General features: G+C 35.1%; 1 protein-coding gene across 4 annotated transcripts in view; it reads right to left on the reverse strand.

Moving 5' to 3' along the window:
* Positions 1–20082, reverse strand: part of CACNA2D1 (calcium voltage-gated channel auxiliary subunit alpha2delta 1) — a 517017-nt gene that overhangs the window by 172416 nt on the left and 324519 nt on the right. The window lies entirely within an intron of this gene.

Consider the following 20082-nt stretch of genomic DNA (forward strand, 5'->3'; position numbering starts at 1 on the left):
GTTCTGTATTATTTTTGTGTGCCACAAAGCTGTAAAAGAATTAGTTGATATAGAATAAAGTGGCTCACTAAAACTCTCTATGGAAATATCACACTTCGTATTTCTATCTCACAAGTAAAGGAGTTAGATCAACAGTCTTGGCCCAGCCCAGTGGCTCATGCCTGTAATCCCAGCACTTTGGGAGACCTAGGCTGGACAACTGCTTGAGGCCAGGAAATTAAGAACATCCTGGACAACATAGTGAGGCCCTCATCTCTACGAAAAATTTAAAAATAAGCCTGGTATGGTGGCATGCTCCTGTATTTCCAGCTATTCAGGAGGCTGAGGCAGGAGGGGCTTCAGCCCATGAGTTTCAGGCTGCAATGAGCTATGATCACGTTACTCCACTCTAGCCTGGATGATAGAATGAGACTGTGCGCACACACACTTGTGTCTGTGTGTAGGTTCCTGTGTGATGAAACAAGTCTTGCATGAGATTCTCCAATATGTATGTATGTATGCATGTATATTTTCAAATTACAATTTCTAAATACATCTTTTTTTTTGTAGTTTTTTTACAGTTGTTATTCACATTAGGGGCTGCAACTTTTATAACATAGATATTACTGATTTTAGAATCTTTTTAAGTCTCACATATTATTCTCAATATCAATTTTGGATATGTAATATGACTTAAGGCATGGCATTATAGTCCAATGTAAAGTATTATCAGAGAGAGGATGCGTTACTTTTTTTTTTTTTTATTATACTTTAAGTTCTAGGGTACATGCGCACAACGTGCAGGTTTGCTACATATGTATACATGTGCCATGTTGGTGTGCTGCACCCATTAACTCGTAATTTACATTAGGTATATCTCCTAATGCTATCCCTCTCCCCTCCCCCCTCCCCACAATAGGCCCCGGTGTGTGATGTTCCCCTTCCTTCGTCCAAGTGATCTCATTGTTCAATTCCCACCTATGAGTGAGAACATGTGGTGTTTGGTTTTCTGTTCTTGCGATAGTTTGCTGAGAATGATGGTTTCCAGCTGCATCCATGTCCCTACAAAGGACACAAACTCATCCTTTTTTATGGCTGCATAGAATTCTATGGTGTATATGTGCCACATTTTCTTAATCCAGTCTGTCACTGATGGACATTTGGGTTGATTCCAAGTCTTTGCTATTGTGAATAGTGCCGCAATAAACATACGTGTGCATGCGTCTTTATAGCAGCAGGATTTATAATCCTTTGGGTATATACCCAGTAATAGGATGGCTGGGTCAAATGGTATTTCTAGTTCTAGATCCTTGAGGAATCGCCACACTGTTTTCCACAATGGTTGAACTAGTTTACATTCCCAACAAGAGTATAAAAGTGTTCCTATTTCTCCACATCCTCTCCAGCACCTGTTGTTTGCTGATTTTTAATGATTGCCATTCTAACTGGTGTGAGATGGTATCTCATTGTGGTTTTGATTTGCATTTCTCTGATGGCCAGTGATGATGAGCATTTTTTCATGTGTCTGTTGGCTGTATGAATGTGTTCTTTTGAGAAGTATCTGTTCATATCCTTTGCCCACTTTTTGATGGGGTTGTTTGTTTTTTTCTTGTAAATTTGTTTGAGTTCTTTGTAGGTTCTGGATATTAGCCCTTTGTCAGATGAGTAGATTGCAAAAATTTTCTCCCATTCTGTAGGTTGCCTGTTCACTCTGATGGTAGTTTCTTTTGCTGTGCAGAAGCTCTTTAGTTGAATTAGATCCCATTTGTCAACTTTGGCTTTTGTTGCCATTGGTTTTGGTATTTTTGACATGAAGCCCTTGCCCAGGCCTATGTTCGGAATGGTATTACCTAGGTTTTCTTCTAGGGTTTTTATGGTTTTAGGTCTAACATTTAAGTCTCTAATCCATCTTGAATTATTTTTCGTATAACGAGTAAGGAAAGGATCCAGTTTCAGCTTTCTACTTATAGCTAGCCAATTTTCCCAGCACCATTTATTAAATAGGGAATCCTTTCCCCATTTCTTGTTTCTCTCAGGTTTGTCAAAGATCAGATGGCTGTAGATGTGTGGTATTATTTCTGAGGCCTCTGTTCTGTTCCATTGGTCTATCTCTGTTTTGGTAACAGTACCATGCTGTTTTGGTTACTACAGCTTTGTAGTATAGTTTGAAGTCAGGTAGCGTGATGCCTTCAGCTTTGTTCTTTTGGCTTAGGATTGTCTTGGCAATGCGGGATCTTTTTTGGTTCCATATGAAATTTAAAGCAGTTTTTTCCAATTCTGTGAAGAAAGTCATTGGTAGCTTAACGGGGATGGCATTGAATCTATAAATTACCTTGGGCAGTATGGCCATTTTCACAATATTGATTCTTCCTATCCATGAGCATGGTATGTTCTTCCATTTGTTTGTGTCCTCTTTTATTTCACTGAGCAGTGGTCTGTAATTCTCCTTGAAGAGGTCCTTTACATCCCTTGTAAGTTGGATTCCTATTTTATTCTCTTTGAAGCTATTGTGAATGGGAGTTCATTCGTGATTTGACTCTCTGTTTGTTATTGGTGTATAAGAATGCTTGTGATCTTTGCACATTGATTTTGTATCCTGAGACTTTGCTGAAGTCTTACCTTATCAGCTTAAGGAGATTTTGGGCTGAGACAATGGGGTTTTCTAAATACACAATCATGTTATCTGCAAACAGGGACAATTTGACTTCTTCTTTTCCTAACTGAATACCCTTGATTTCTTTCTCTTGCCTGATTGCCCTAACCAGAACTTCCAACATTATGTTGAATAAGAGTGGTGAGAGAGGGCATCCTTGTCTTGTGCCAGTTTTCAAAAGGAATGCTTTCAGTTTTTGCCCATTCAGTACGATATTGGCTGTGGGTTTGTCATAAATAGCTCTTATTATTTTGAGATACGTTCCATCAATACTGAATTTATTGAGAGTTTTTAGCATGAAGGGCTGTTGGATTTTCTCAAAGGCATTTTCTGCATCTACTGAGATAATCATGTGGTTTTTGTCTTTGGTTCTGTTTATATGCTGGATTACATTTATTGATTTGCATATGTTGAACCAGCCTTGCATCCCAGGGATGAAGCCCACTTGATCATGGTGGATAAGCTTTTTGATGTGCTGCTGGATTTGGTTTGTCAGTATTTTATGTGCTGCTGGATTTGGTTTGTCAGTATTTTATTGAGACTTAGACTCCCATACAATCAAAATGGGAGACTTTAACACCCCACTGTCAACATTAGACAGATCAATGAGACAGAAAGTTAACAAGGATATCCAGCAATGGAACTCAACTCTGCACCAAGCAGACCTAATAGACATCTACAGAACTCTCCACCCCAAATCAACAGAATATACATTCTTCTCAGCACCACATCACACTTATTCCAAAATTGACCACATCGCTGGAAGTAAAGCACTCCTCAGCAAATGTACAAGAACAGAAATTATAACAAACTGTCTCTCAGACCACAGTGCAATCAAACTAGAACTCAGGACTAAGAAACTCAATCAAAACCACTCAACTACATGGAAACTGAACAACCTGCTCCTGAATGACTACTGGGTACATAACGAAATGAAGGCAGAAATAAAGATGTTCTTTGAAACCAATGAGATCAAAGATACAACATACCAGAATCTCTGGGACACATTTAAAGCAGTGTGTAGAGGGAAATTTATAGCACTAAATGCCCACAAGAGAAAGATGGAAATATCTAAAATTGACACTCTAACATCATGATTAAAAGAACTAGAGAAGCAAGAGCAAACACATTCAAAAGCTAGCAGAAGGCAAGAAATAACTAAGATCAGAGCAGAACTGAAGGAGATAGAGACACAAAAAACCCTTCAAAAAATCAATGAATCCAGGAGTTGGTTTTTTGAAAAGATCAACAAAATTGACAGACTGCTAGCAAGACTAATAATGAAGAAAAGAGAGAATCAAATAGACGCAATAAAAAATGATAAAGGGGATATCACCACCGACCCCACAGAAATACAAACTACCATCAGCGAATACTATAAACACCTCTACACAAATAAACTAGAAAACCTAGAAGAAATGGATAATTTCCTGGACACTTACACTCTCCCAAGACTAAACCAGGAAGAAGTTGAATCCCTGAATAGACCAATAGCAGGCTATGAAATTGAGGCAATAATTAATAGCCTACCAACCATAAAAAGTCCAGGACCAGATGGATTCACAGCTAAATTCTAGCACAGGTACAAGGAGGAGCTGGTACCATTCCTTCTGAAACTATTCCAATCAATAGAAAAAGAGGGAATCCTCCCTAACTCATTTTATGAGGCCAACATCATCCTGATACCAAAGTCTGGCAGAGACACAACAAAAAAAGAGAATTTTAGACCAATATCCCTGATGAATATCGACGCAAAAATCCTCAATAAAATACTGGCAAACTGAATCCAGCAGCACATCAAAAAGCTTATCCACCATGATGCGTTATATTTAGAGTGGACTTTCATACAGACATCAAGTCTGAATATTCTGGTATACTAGGATACTGGGATCAATATTATGGATTAAAAAGTAATGTTTAGGCCAGGCGCGGTGGCTCACACCTGTAACTCCAGCGCTTTGGGAGGCCAAGGCGGGCAGATCACAAGGTCAGGAGTATGAGATCAGCCTGGCCAACATGGTGAAACCCTGTCTCTCCTAATAATACAAAAATTAGCTGGGCGTGGAGGCATGCGCCTGTAGTCACAGCTGCTTGGAAGGTTGAGGCAGGAGAATCGCTTAAACCTGGGAGGCAAAGTTTTCAGTGAGCCGAGATTGCGCCACTGAATTCCAGTCTGGGTGACAGAGTGAGACTCCGTATTAAAAAAAATTAAAATAAAAAAAAAATAAAAAAAAAAAGAAGAACACTTAAGCATTACTTTAAACATTACTTTTTAATATACAGTATTAGATTACTCTGTTACCAATAGTTCAGCATTGGAATTTAAGCATCCTGTGCTGCTCGGCTAATTAAAGATGGTCACCAGGTCTGACTCACACAGAGGAAAAGCCTTGTGATTTTTTTTTTTTTCATTTTCTTTTGTTTTGAATCAGGATCTTACTCTCTTCCCGAGCCTGGAGTACAGTGGCACAATCATGGCTCATTACACCCTTGAGCTGTCAACCTCCTACCTAAGCCTCCAGAGCTGCTGGGACTACAGGTGCATTCCATCATACCCAGCTAGGTTTTTAAATTTCTATTGCTTAGAGCCAGTGTCTTGCTATCTTGACCAGGCTGGTCTCAAACTCCTGGCCTCAAGTAATCCTCCTGCCTCAGCCTCCTGAGTTGCTGAGATTACAGGTGTGAGCCACCACACCCAGCTTGAAAAGCTTCATTTTTGGTAAATCTCTTGGATCAATGAGAAATGAAGACTCAACAGAATTGCAGGTGATGATGCCCAATTGAAGAATGAATAAAAAGAGGTGTGGAACTTTCATCCAGTCAGAGTTGTTCTAAGTTAGAAGGCCAGGTTGAATATTAATTGATGAGTCTAGTACAACGACAATAAGAACATAACTGAGCCTTCTGATTTCATTGATTTAAGTTGCTATTTTCTCCTAGGACTTAGAGAAGTATTTGGTAGATGAACAGATTTAGAAAGAATATGAGTTGGATGACACTGAATATGCACTAAGGACTTACACATAATATTTGTACTTTTGTTTTACTTAATCATAACAAATAAAAATTTGAAATTATGTATTTAATGAATAGAAATATTGTTCTTGCAAAAAACATATAAGCTTAGCTAAAATATTTGATGAAGAACAAATTTTATTAATTCAGATGATTTCACCAGTTCTTTGGGTAATAAAAAATGTTGTAACTCCTTAGATTTACTCTGGAAGAAACTATAGCATTGATTCTTTAGAAGCAATTTATTTAACATACTCAGAAAAGAAAGTTTTAAAATTAACATGAAAAGTAAATTTATAACATCAGCGGCGAAAAGAAATTTGAATAAATCTCGTTTTTGAAGATTAGATTCACTGTAAAGTTTTCATGTATTTTTCTACTAATAATTATGATGTATAAGAGAGAAGAAAACAGTTTGAGATATGTAGATTTTGGGGAAAAGTGAAACCACGAAGCAGCTGAAATTGTGCAGTAACAAAAAGAAAGTTAAAAAACACTGTAGGGAATATTAAAACAAATAACATATAAATTTTCCAAATGACAGTCAAAGAAAAATTGGAACTAAATTAAGTTAAAAGGCGATACTGATCCCTGCAATAACTTGTTTATTAAATTTAAAAGACAAAAATGACATTCTTCAAATAAGATGTATTAAAGTTGCTGATGAGGACTATAATGATAGCATTCCAAAGATTTGAAATGCAGAACCTGAGGACATCCTTGAAATAAAACTGATGTAATTTTAGTTTGCATGATGAATAAATTTCGTTTGCATGAATGCCCATGAATTGCCTATCACAGGACCTAGCAGGGAGTAAGGAGAGCCATTAACAATACAATACAGTTGAGTATGATGGAAAAGATTTGGGGGCTAATTTAAATTCCATATGTAGTATGAAGTTTTCAAATATCCAGCATCAGAAAAGGATGTAATACAGTGCTACAAAAGTATACCCGTATTTATACATTATGTCTAAATGTGTCACGTACATTTTGGGAAGAGAGTGATATTTATCTTCTGCTCAAGGATTGTAAAAGGCACTATGCGATTTTTACAGTCTGAAAGTTCAACATAGCACTCCCCATGGAAACCATGTAGTACCATGCACTATATTATAAAAGGAAATGTTTTAAATGAAGCGATTCTACTTCCAAAAAATTAAAAGAATCTTTTTATATTATGATACACAAATACACTTTTCAAAATATTGCCAGGGCAAATGAGGTTTAAAGCCACCACCACCATCTTGAAAGGTACGAAGATCAATGACATTCTCTTGATATCTGAGGCAAAGACTGGCTAAAGTCATACAACCAAGATCTAATTTAAGAGATCAGACGGTAGGACTCCAGGATCTCACCCTAAATGCCATTAATCCAGGACGACTAGGAACCCATGTTTAAACCATCTTTGCAAAAGGAGCATGTGCTCAAGTGTGTAAAGCATTAAAAATATATCAGGACAGGCTTGAAAAATTTTGGAAAGCAGCCCCAAAAACATAAGGCAGAATTCTTAGAAGACACTGAGTCTATTCTACCTTTTTACCGGTTTTATAGTTTCTCCCCGCAGTGATTCCTGAGATGGCTACATTCCATACAGAGATGCACACATTCATTTTAAGATATTCATGGTAAACATCACTGGGAATAGTGGATAAGAACAGCAGACACTTAGGACTCGAAGTTTAACAAGCTTATACATCACACACGTTATATTTTGCCTCCGGCAGGAACACTGTAACCTCACAACTGTCAATGATAAAACTAGTTGTATGAAATATAAGCCAAATTCCTCAAAATTAAATACGGACAAAATAATGGATAGATGTAATAAATTCAAATTTTCAATCAAAACTGTCTCCAAAATTTTACCCCTAAGTCTCAATTTACAACAGCTCCTTCACAGGCCCTCTTCTTCCTCACAGGTACCCGCTGCCCAGACAGCACAGCACAGCGACACACTGTTCCAGCTCTGGATCATACAGACTGCACTGCGTTCACTTCCCTACTCTGACAAATACAAAATGTGTGGCACTGGACAAGTAGCTTATGCTCATTAAATTTTACTTTTTTTACCTGAAAAATAAAATAATATATGTACCACAAAGGGTTCTCGTGAATTGTAAATGATACATAAAGTTATAGTAATGGCTAGTATATATTACACATACTTATTCTATACCAGGTAGTAAATATACTAGGTTGTATGCTTTAAATGCTACCACTCAGTATAGAATAAGCATATGTATGTAAGTATATATCATACAATCAGTATATATATAAGTATACATAATATCTGCTAGCTATTATTACCCAATCCAAACGTATCACATCAAAAATATTTAAACCATTTATTTTAGAAGCAAAAAGAACCAAAGCAATTATGGATACAAAGTAATTAATATTCTACCTTTATGCCATCCTATTCAAGGATTCAATATTGGCCAACATCAAAAATTGAAATAAAGATTGCAAACTATAAGATAATTTTTCAAATGTTAGAAAAGAAACCTATGAGGCAGAAGAATAGGGTCTAGAGGCAGGGAACCTAAGGCCAATTCATGCTGACTTTCTAGAACTAAATCAAAAGGTAAACCCAACTTTCCATGCCCAAGTAACAAAAGGAAAAGAGACTACTTCCTTTGCAAAACCCTCAACCCCCTTCCCACTGCATGGCCGAGGAAAAATGCAAAGTACCTCTGATTGGTCCCCTCCCACAACCAATCAGACTGGTCACAGTCTTTATTTGCATAGGGGTGTAACTTTGTAATTTCACGTCGGCATCTAACTGGTGCCCTCCAGCAGCCAATCAGGCTGATTGCAGGCCAAATCTTCTTGTGTAACTTCACTTCAGCGTCTGATTGGTCACTTTCTGCAGCCAATCAGAATGGTTGCGGGCCACTACTTCATTTACAAAGAATGTAAACCAAGTCAGCAACAGAAACCTCTAGAGGGTATTTAAACTCCAGAAAATTCTATAACTGGAGCTCTTGATCCACTTGCTCAAGCCTGCTCCTACTCTGTGGAGTATACTTTTGTTTCAATAAATCTGTGTTTTTCTTTCATTGCTTTCTGCATTTTATCCAATTCTTTGTTCAAAACTCCAAGGACCTGGACCCCCTCCACTGGTAACACCTAGACTCTGATTCTTTCTTCAATAATTAGATTTCATCACTGTTTGATACCGAAGAGTGTAAAACAAAGGGTACATACTATAAGACAGCTTTTTAAAATGCTAGAAAAGAAACCCAGATTTTTCCTTTTTCTTTAATAATTAGATTTCATTGCTCTTTGATGCATATCCCTACTATCTTATCCTAGAACCAGGTTTATTTATTGCTATAAAGTAAAATATAATCATTAAAGACTAGGCATTGAAAAAGACATTTAGATAGCAGATTATGTTGGAATTAATGTTAATGTAGACAAGACTCTGCTAAGAGGAAAATAAATAGCAACATAAATATGCAAGGGAATTCAGCAGACTAGCCAAATGTCCCAGACAGGACAAATTTTGAACATGATCAATAAAATAAAATGTAGCAAATCAATCAACTCAATTTAATGACATGGGAATTCTAGGTTGAACTTACTTCATTTGAATTTTAGTCAGATAGATCTCGGAATTAGGTTAAAAAGGCTTTGTAATGATTTCCTTTCTTTTTTGCTTACTCCGGGAATTAAGAAAATAGCACAGTTTGCGGGCACAACTCAAGTCTTCTGAGGAATTTGCTTCACTAATCTTCAGGGAATTTAATGGCTTATTGGGTCAGATGTCTTTTGAAACCTAGACTAGGAATCCAAGTAAATTTCAAAACTAATGAGAACTTGAATTTGGGTTTTCATAGATAATTGTTACATTGCTAGCTTTTTCTCCTCAGCTTATTTTAAAATCTAATTTTTCTTTAAAATCTGAATAAACAGAGCCAGAAATGATGGCAAGTGCCCACAGTGCCAGCTACTCAGGAGGCCGAGTTGGAAGGATACCTTGAGGCAGGAGTTTGAGGCCAGTCTGAACAACATAGTGAGATCCTGTCTCTAAAATTAAAAATTAAATTGAATATATAAAACCTACAATGATATCAAAACAGTCTTTCCCATTTGTGTTTGCATTTTTAATATGTGCTTTGAGCATTCAACTTTGATTTGTATTTTGTGCATGCATTATATTAAGGTTTTCATACAAATGCAAAGATTAAATTCATGACAATAAAATGAAAAATATCTCAATATAATGCCCTTTCATTATTAACACATTCAGATACACAAATATGCTCCATTTGATGCTAAGATCACTTCCACTTAATCTTAAATAGTAATGATATTAATAATTAATGTTTTTTCAGAATTACATTAATTAACATTTCTAGACTTTTCTCTATGATCCAGGAGATGGTCTGTATGTTTCATATGTGTTAATTTCATCTTTATAATAACTCTGAGGTTGGTATCACTATCACCTCCATTTTATAGACCAAATAAGCAAAAAGCAGAGAGATTATGTGATCTTGCCAATGTCACCCAGATAGGAAATGGCAGAGCTAAGATTTGAATCTAGCTAGCGCTCCAGTATATAATCTCAACTATCACACTCTATTGTCTCTACTGTATAACAAGGTATACAGCAATTGTACATGTATGTCTTGTTATTTAGAAGAAACAAAAATAGTTTCATGTAGAAGTATTTAGAAATAAAATGTCTCTATCTTAAAAGACTTAAGCAAGTCATAGATGACATGATTCATTATACTATTTCTCTCTTCTATATATTTAAAATCTTTTTCCTAATAAAAATAATCTTACATTTAAACATTATGCTCATTTGAATGATGTAGGCTCTTTGGAAATAAAACTCAACTTTTTTATTAATATTATATGTAGAATAAGAAAGTGAAATCTGTCAAATTTCCTCAAAGAACTAATGTCTGCACTGTTTTTGAATAAACACATAAATTGACCAGCTGGTCTTAAAGCTTGAAACTTGTATTTATCTTCTCTGAATTCCTTTCTCAGGAAACCAACCATCAGGACTCCCAAGGAACTGAAACTCACCAAATCACCACATCCAGACAATGAGACACCAGACACCCTCCTAATTCCTGTTTTTCCTGCATATAGCTACATTTCTCCCATGCTATATAAACTCCCAATTTTAGTCAGTTGAGCAGACAGATTTGAGACTTATCTCCCATCTCCTCAGTTGCAACACCCAAATAAAGCTTTCTTCCCTGGCAATATTCTTTGTTTCAGTGACTGGCTTTCTGTGCATCAAGCAACGGGACATAAGCCAGAGTTCATGTTTCACAAATATTCATGCTAAATTAGCTTATCATATCTGCCCATACTTGGAACCAAAAATCTTGACACTTACATCACTTGTTGTAATTACAGACAAATATTCTAACTCCACCACTTATTCTCCAACTTCAATTTATTTTGGACATGGGAGAAACTACATTGTCTGTTTTAACTCTTCTCTTAGTCTTGATGGCTGTCCCCAGGGACAAAGGAGAGAAGATGAGGAAACAGTGTCCACTGCCACTCTCATCTGCATCCAGTCCCATTAGATGAAATTAAGGAAGCAAATGTCTATCTTACACATTAATTGAAATATCATCCATAGTAAAAGCTGGCTTTACTATTTCCTATCTTAATTTTGCTTCCACTAACCTTGAAGCAAAATTACCATTTTCATTTCCACCATGCTTACAATACAGCACCTCTTTAACAGGTGAACACATCTTCACAAACACTATGAAAATAGTATGGATACACAAATTTAACAAACATTATCTCAGCAACTACTGTATACTAAAAAAGAAACTAAATATTATTTCTACCTCAAATTGCTAAAAAACTTAGTAGAGAAGACCAGATCCTGTACACACATTCTATCGTATAAGGTATTGTACCATTAAAGCCAGAAATGTATTACAAGTTGCTTAGAATGCTCATAGGAAGGACTACCATTTGCTAACTAGGAAAAAAAAAAAAAAAAAAAAAAAAAAAAAAAAAAAAAAAAAAAAAAAACAAGGAAGGCTTAAAGAGAGTTATTATTTAAATTCGGTTTTTAAGTAAAGCATTTGATTGGAAGAATTGTATGGTATCATGATCAGGTAACTAGCATAATTAATCATGTTAACATTATCTAGCATAAGTTAACTGGACACAGGAAAGATTGTCTTAAATATCCAATAAGGCCATATGTGCCTTATATCCTTCCATGAGAATCACGGCTCATCCAATAATTTATCCCAGTTATACCTGCATAGTTTTTTTTTTGTTGTTTGTTTTCTGAGGTTTTTTGTTTGTTTTTGAGACAGGGTCCCACTGTCACCCTGGCTGGAGTGCAGTGGCACAATATCAGCTCACTGCAGCCCCGACCTCCCGGGCTCAAGCAATCCTCCCACCTCAGTCTCCCAAGTAGCTAGCATTACAGGTGCACCCCATCATGTCTGGCTAATTTTAGTATTTTTTTTTTGTACAGACGGGGTTTTGCCATATTGCTCAGGCTGGTCTTAAACTCCTGAGATCATGGGTTCTGCCTGCCTCAGCCTCCTGAAGGGCTGGGATTACAGGTGTGCACCACCACACCTGGCCTCTACCTGTGTTTTTAAGTTTCAAGAGGAAAATCTATTTAGAGCCATAATTTTTATATTATACAATCGTAAGGAGACATTAATTCTATACTTAATTTCAGCCACTGCTTTAGCTAAATCTGGCTGTCAGTATTTATTTTATAGCCACAAGGTGAATATAAATAGCATTGATCTAAGTAGAGGAACGTAGATAACTATAAAATGCCCTTCTGGAATTGTCTTATACCAGAGTCCTTGAAGAGCTTAAACTTCCCCACAAGCTGACTAATTCAGATGCAGCTAATAGAAATCTTTCACTCTAAAGGAAGCATTGATAAACTTTAAATACTTGCTTTACCTCTGAGGCCATGCATCATCATTATAATGAACAAAATCAATAGATTACACTCGAATGTATCCTTCTTTCTATATAAACGTGAACCTGGTGCTACACCAGCCTAATAAACACGAAAGAACAGTAGAAATCAGGAGATTCCAAATTTCGTCCTGATGCCAACATGTACTAATCTCATGACCTTCTCTGTATGATTTACTTCTATTATGAAGGCTGCTACTACTTCATCTCTAACTACTCATATCCCATACTCCCCTCCCCTGCCCCCACATTCCCCTAAATGCTGGTGTTCTGAGGAGTCTATCTTGTACTGTCTTAAGGTATTTTTTTTTAATGTTGTGTAGATGTGTGAAGCAGGCTGAAAGAAAGACACTAACGAGTAGTGGTATTACAGCAGGCTGGAGAATATGTTATATCCAAAGGTATTCAAATTCATTTTGTTTTTAACTTTGTATAAGCATGCCAAAATTTATCTGTAGATGAATCTGGCCTTGCTATATATGTAACTTCACACTTGCTCAGGAAATTTCAGCCACTTGTTTTCAAATTCCCCTCATAAGCTAAACATAAAACTCTATTCTAGGCCACTCTCCTAAGCAACCAAACTAAATACTTAGCAGCCTACTAGAAATCTCCTCTTGAATATCCTTGAGCAAGTTTTTGGTATAAATGTTCTTGACTTTTAAAAATCTTTGTCTGAATCACTGCAGGCCTTCCAAACCTACAATTATATACAGATTTCTTGGCAGACCTGAATGTTTTCTTCCATTAAATCCTTGATGATTATATCTGATACATGTGCTTTGACCTGATCTCTGGGAAGACAGGACTTATGAATACACCTATGAATTCTGACCTTCATATTTATTAACTTTGTTCCCACATTTTTTTTCTTTTTTTTTTTTACTTTTCTGGCACTCGAAGAGTACTTCTCAAACTTATTCTGAGGATTATTGATAAATAATTCACATTGTCAAATTTGTTAGTTTCTCCAATGAGAATTTTGTTTCAGTGGTTTTCGTTTTGATGGTTTTAGTCTACTTTTTATAGATCATTGACTGGCTCTTTCTTTGGGGACAGTAAGCATATATTAAATGTTGTTTGTCTTTCTGCCTGACACATCTGAGGTAATACTACCTTAGAGAAAATTTTCCTCTGTGTCTTTAATACTTACTTTACTGTTACTGAATCGCTCATGGATTTCTCCATTGACGAGATTTTATTTTATTAGTCTTAAATGAAGAAAGGCCTATCTAGTCTCAAGACTAGATAGACTTCCCAAGACTGGGAAGTAGTCTGATGGTACAGAATTTTTTCCCCAAGTATGTGCTGTCATATTTGTAACTATGGAAGTGACAATGATATAAAACATGTGGTCCCATCACTGGTCAACAGTAGGGCAACCATTTTCTTCAAAGTATGTATTTCATTGTCAGTCCTCTAGATTATAGACCTACATAGGTCTGGGCTAAGGTTGGGGATAGCAGGGAAAAGGTCTCTCTAAAAATGAAAGAATGAAAAAAAATAGAAAGTATGAGGAACAAAAATGGGGAAGTAAGTCTAGAATATGATTATGACGTGTTCTTAAACTATACTTAAGAACATTCCTTTTACAGTTGTGTGAAATGAAGCTTTAATATTAACTTAGATTTATTGGGAAAGAAATTTTGGGTGATTACAGTGTGTACGCGATATTGTAAGAGTCATGTCAGCTGCTATAAGTGTGTAAGAGCTGCTCTCTGGGAACTTACATTCTTAAGAAGGGACCTCAAGATAATAATTCACAAAGATTGCCTTCAAGAAGGAAAAACTTTCATTTCACTGCCAAACATTGTATGTTCCACTTAGGAAAGTTTCTGGTAAAGTTTTGGCAGAGTATTAAAAACCAAAAAGAGAGTCAGTAATAAGTGATAAAGATCTTGGCAATGGAAAAAGATATATGAATATAATGTTTATAAATGTATATAATAATGTATCATAATTAAATGTATATTTAAAATTTATAATCATAAAATGAGATAATTTCAATAGTTCTTAACAACATATTTGAGACCAATGTCTCAACTTAGATGATTGTATTAGAGCAGTGAAAGGAAATGACTGATGTGACTACTAGGAAATACTGGAAATGATCACTAATCTACTAGTCTTAGGAGTTGGAAAACAAATCATCTCCAGCGGAACTGGTGAAAAAGTTAAAAATAATAACCAGAGCATCAGCATTTATAATCTTTTAGTTATACCCAGGAGGTATAACATTTAAAACAGAAACTTTATTTAGCACTTTGTTTTTGCGGGGGCGTGGGGGAGACGGAGTCTCGCTCTGTTACCCAGGCTGGAGCGCAGGGGCCTGACTGCAAGCTCCGCCTCCTGGGTTCACACTGTTCTCCTGCCTCAGCCTCTCGAGTAGCCAAAATTTTTTTTTAAATTATTTTTAGTAGAGACAGGGTTTCACCGTGTTAGCCAGGATGGTCTCAATCTCCTGACCTCATGATCTGCCCACCTCAGCCTCCCAAAAGTGCTGGGATTACAGGTGTGAGCCACCGCGCCCGGCCAGCTCTTTTAAGTTAAATTTGATCTAGGGTTATAATGTTATTTTGTATTTTGTATTTCTATATACATATTATATATGTATATTTTTATACATTATGCATCTATGCATATTATACATATTTTTTATATAAGTATACATATTACATATGTGTATATGTATATATTTTATATTTTAAATTTCTATATAGTGAACTGCAACCTAACTTAGTATGTTAACAAACTGCAACCTACTTTTAGAGTATATTCTTGTAACTAATAGCTGAGCTTCAGCTAATCATAGCAGCTGAGTTTCAGCTAATCACAGGCTGCCCAGTGATCAGATTATATCCACAGAGGGCAAATGCTACATCATGCCCAAGTAAGGTAAATGTCCAGCTATAACCAACCAAACTGTTTCTGTACATCACTTCCTTTGTCTGTCTATAAATACTGCCTGGGTGGGGCTCTCTCCTAGTTTTGAGCACTGCCTGATTCACGAATCATTCTTTATACAAATAAACTCGGGTAAATTTAATTTCTCCATAATTTCATTCAACAGCCCTCAGATATTAATCTCCATTGAAACATACTGAGGACTAAATTTATTAATAATGTTATCTCAGCAGTTAGTATGCCAATTAGCCCCATTGTTTTATTAGATAGTCGATGTAGATGTAAGAGATTGTAAAATTACATTTTATACTCTCAAATGACACATTTTTAATGAGGAATATGACATTGTAGAATTTGAACAATAAAAAGACATAGCTAAACTAGCATGTAGAAAAGTGAGAGCCAAGAACAGTGATAGCAGCCAAATTCAAACAAAAACAATGTGATGACATTATGATTTGTGAACACCTAGTATATAAAATACCAAGCAATGCATATATAAAGTTGTAAATAAAAGATCCAATTAAATCTACCCCCTATTGCAAAACTTTTGGTGAGGGTGAGTAAATTTCATCATCCGTAGGAGTTTAACTTCATGAGATAGGTAACAATCTTTTTTTAAAAAATGTAAACACTGAAAATTGTTAACTAGAATATCAAAGTGTAACATGTACTTACAGTTCTTAACTTTCACTGTAAGATAGTAAATATTTCTATTGCAGAAAACAATTTGATCATTAGTTATCAAAATACATTAGGAGTTATTAGAAAAATCTCAGTACAGAACTTAATTTTATATTCATTTTACTATAAAAGGATTATCTCCCACAAAGGGTTTGATTATATTTAAAAGACAACAGTCACTCAGATGAATGACTGGAGTGTTTGCACTAACTTTAACATGTCAAGAAGAACAAATTCAAGATATGTGCAGAAACTGCTAATTAATGACCTTCTTCTCAACTACTATCCTCTCCCTTCTCTCTTTAGTAATATAACTCTACGTGTTAGTTGGGTATATACACATGGGTCAAGGGTTAGGGGGAAAAAGTACTCCACATCCTCTTGCAACAATTCAAGGCTGGTCACTAAGTTGTTGACAATGGGCACAGATAGAAGTGATGTATGCAAACTCTGAGACATGCCCCTAAAAGCAAAGGGTGTGGCTCCCATCGTCACTTGCCTCTCTCTTCTAATCTAGAACACCAAAAGAATCATGGATATTGGAACATCGATCTTGAGCACAACATGGAAGAGCTATAAATGTGGAAAGCAGAGAATGGGGGAGAAGAACCTTGAAGCCTGGAAAGACAGGGAGTTGCCATATTAGCCAATGTATCCAGAATGTTCCTAGAGAGGAATCAACTTCTGTCTAATTTTGGCCATTTTTACTTTAGTTATCTCTCAAACAGACTAACTGATATACTAATAAATACAACATAATTCATTTTGATTCAATGTTTAAGATCTTGTGAGAACATTAGCATTATATTCTAAAGCACTTTGAGCTTGTCCAATGAAAAATTTTTAGTATACAATAAATTATCATATAGTTATTTACAAATTCTGAGAAAAATTCACATGAAATATTCCAAATACAGAAAACTGAATTATGCCACAAGGATTAACTTTGTATTTCACATTCAGGTTGATTTGACATGATAATTTATTGGTATTTTTATTTTATAAAGCCTTCTACAAGTAAAATTATATTTCCTCATGTAATTCCTTCCATGCTTTCTCTTAACAAATTACATTCTTGCTTTACTTGAGCAATGATAGCCATAAATATGGCCAAATGCAATAAATATTTACATAGTGCTTACATATATCAGCAATATTCAGATTTGTATGTGTAAAATAATATTTTACCCAGTATTAAGAAATGCACATTAATGTACAGATTTCACAGATATGTAAACAACCTCACTTTGGCTCAGAAACTTTTACAAGTCAATGAGCCTGAAAAAACGTAGGCTTCCCATGTTGGGGGCAAAATCTGAATACTGGAAGACAAGTAATCAAAACAATGAAAAACTATTTCAATGTGTTAAATTATCTTTTAATATAATGCTGAGCAGCCTATGAGGAAATAATGTCTCTGTACATTAATGGTGGTAGAACTTGGTCTGCTCCTTTTTGTAAGTGACATTACACTATGTATCAAAATTCATTAAAATGTCAAATATTCCCACTTTTGGGAATCTATCCTAAAAATAAGTTTAAAACGTTGAAGAAAAATGTAGATGTGTGAAGACGTATTGATATTCATGTGAATACTCACAAAGGAAAATTAACCTCCAAGATAGAAGTGGGGCTAATTGAATCGTGTTATATCAACTCAAAAGAATGATCCAACTATTTCACAAGATAAAAAATGATTATGCCACTTAATTACTTGTGTACTTAAAGAATCATGCAGGGCCGGGTGCGGTGGCTCATGCCTGCAATCCCAGCACTTTGGGAGGCTGAGGCGGGCAGATCACGACGTCAGGAGATCGAGACCATCCTGGCTAACACGGTGAAACCCCATCTCTACTAAAAATACAAAAAATTAGCCGGGTGTGGTGGCGGGCACCTGTAGTCCCAGCCACCTGGGAGACTGAGGCAGGAGAATGGGGTGAACCTGGGAGGCGGAGCTTGCAGTGAGCCGAGATCGTGCCACTGTACTCCAGGCTGGGCGACAGAGTGAGACTCCATCTCAAAAAACAAACAAACAAAAAACAAAACAACAACAAAAATAAAAACCAAAAAAAGAATTATGCAAATAAACAAACATATATGTTCATGAGAAAATCTTAAAAATGTACCAAAAAAACAACATGCTTATAGTAGGGTAAGAGTAATGAATGCCATTTTCTTCCCTCCTTTTGACTATTAAATTCTATAATGTGATCATATTCTTTATCCATTTAAGTATATTCTTTATATATAAATATATATTTTCATTAGAATCTAAGAATATCCAGAACTGAAATGAACTTTATGGATCACCTATTCATCTGTATCATGTCTTAGATGAGAGAGTAACAGTTCAAATTTTGATAGCCCTAGGGTGACTATAATTTTAGGGCTGGATTAGGGCATGAATTATTCTGATTCCTATTGTAGTTCACTTTGCACAAAACAACACTTTTTGCGAATTATTCTGATAATGTTATTGTTTGTATATAAAGAAATTGAGTTTTCTCCAAATGCTGACCATCACTTTTTTAAGTTTTAAATTTAAATGTGGACATTTTATTATTTATGTGGCTTAGATTTAATTTGCTAAATTTCACCTCATGGCAGAAAAGAGAGACAGAATCCTTTTCATAAGCATAAATATATAACCCACAGTAGTATTAGATACTATTTTTTTTAGATGAGAAAATGGAAAAAACAGGGCAAGTTTAATAAGTTCACTTACACATTTTTTTCTCTCTCAAGAGAGTTTGATTTAAATATTTGAATGAACATCAGTGAAGGCAAACTATGTAACAATATTAGAACTCAAGTATTACAAATAGTAACACGTGCACTTTTCCACTTGTAGTGGACATATATGCTCAAATGGGCAACTTTGAAGCATTGATTGAAACTGGAGTGATAGTTACTAAAAAGTCATAATGACATTTTACATATAATTGTTAAAATCTTGAACAAAGGAAAATGACCAATTTCAATGTAAAATAAAAATTATTTTCTAAATAATGAGCGAACCTAAATAAAACTGTTTGACATATAAATGTAACTTAATTAGTTTAGAGAAAAAATACGTATTTGAAGTACTGGTTTCAGTATCTTTATGCAATCCTTAATTGGAGGATTGCATGTCAATGCCATTCACTTTATTGTAAGTCTTTGTCATTGCTTTACAAATTAAATATTAAATAAATGTTGCAATTTATGTACCAGGAAGGTTGACGAAGATTTTGCATATATTTTTAAATAAGTTTAAAAATATCAAGTGCTAGTTATAATGGTGAAACTAAACATCTCTTCAAAAATGGTATTTATTTTGACATCAATAAACCATTAAAACATTTTGTTTTAGTTGACAGTTTATACTTAATAAGCCTCCTACATTGTTAAAATAATATATACAATCATGATAAGAGGAAAGGTGTCACTGGAATACCACCTATGTCTAGAGGAAAAAAAATACTTTTCAAAACACCCTTAGCTCTTCAACTATAAATTGGAGAAAATAAAACCTTCTTCATTCACAGTATTGTTGTAGGAACTAAGTAAAGTAAGTTGTGTAAAGTGGTTAGTAATATGATTTGAGATGGTGGTGGTATAATTTGTTACAATTTGGGAAACTGTGACATTATCAAGCCATTACGTGTTTTCTCATTTTTTGAAGACCAGATAGGCTTGTTTTATATATTTTTTCATTTTCTTCTTTTAAATAGCTGGAATAAAATACTATATAATAGTATATAAATACAATTATTTGGATTCAGATGAGAAATGTGTGAAACATATGCAATACTTTTATTATATTTGTTTGTTATGTTTACTGAAATACTCCAAGCTCTTAAAATAACTAAAATATAGGATGACCTTAACAAATATTTTGTCTTAAAAATAAG

Source organism: Rhinopithecus roxellana, chromosome 6, assembly GCF_007565055.1.
Source record: "Rhinopithecus roxellana isolate Shanxi Qingling chromosome 6, ASM756505v1, whole genome shotgun sequence".
NCBI lineage: Eukaryota > Metazoa > Chordata > Mammalia > Primates > Cercopithecidae > Rhinopithecus > Rhinopithecus roxellana.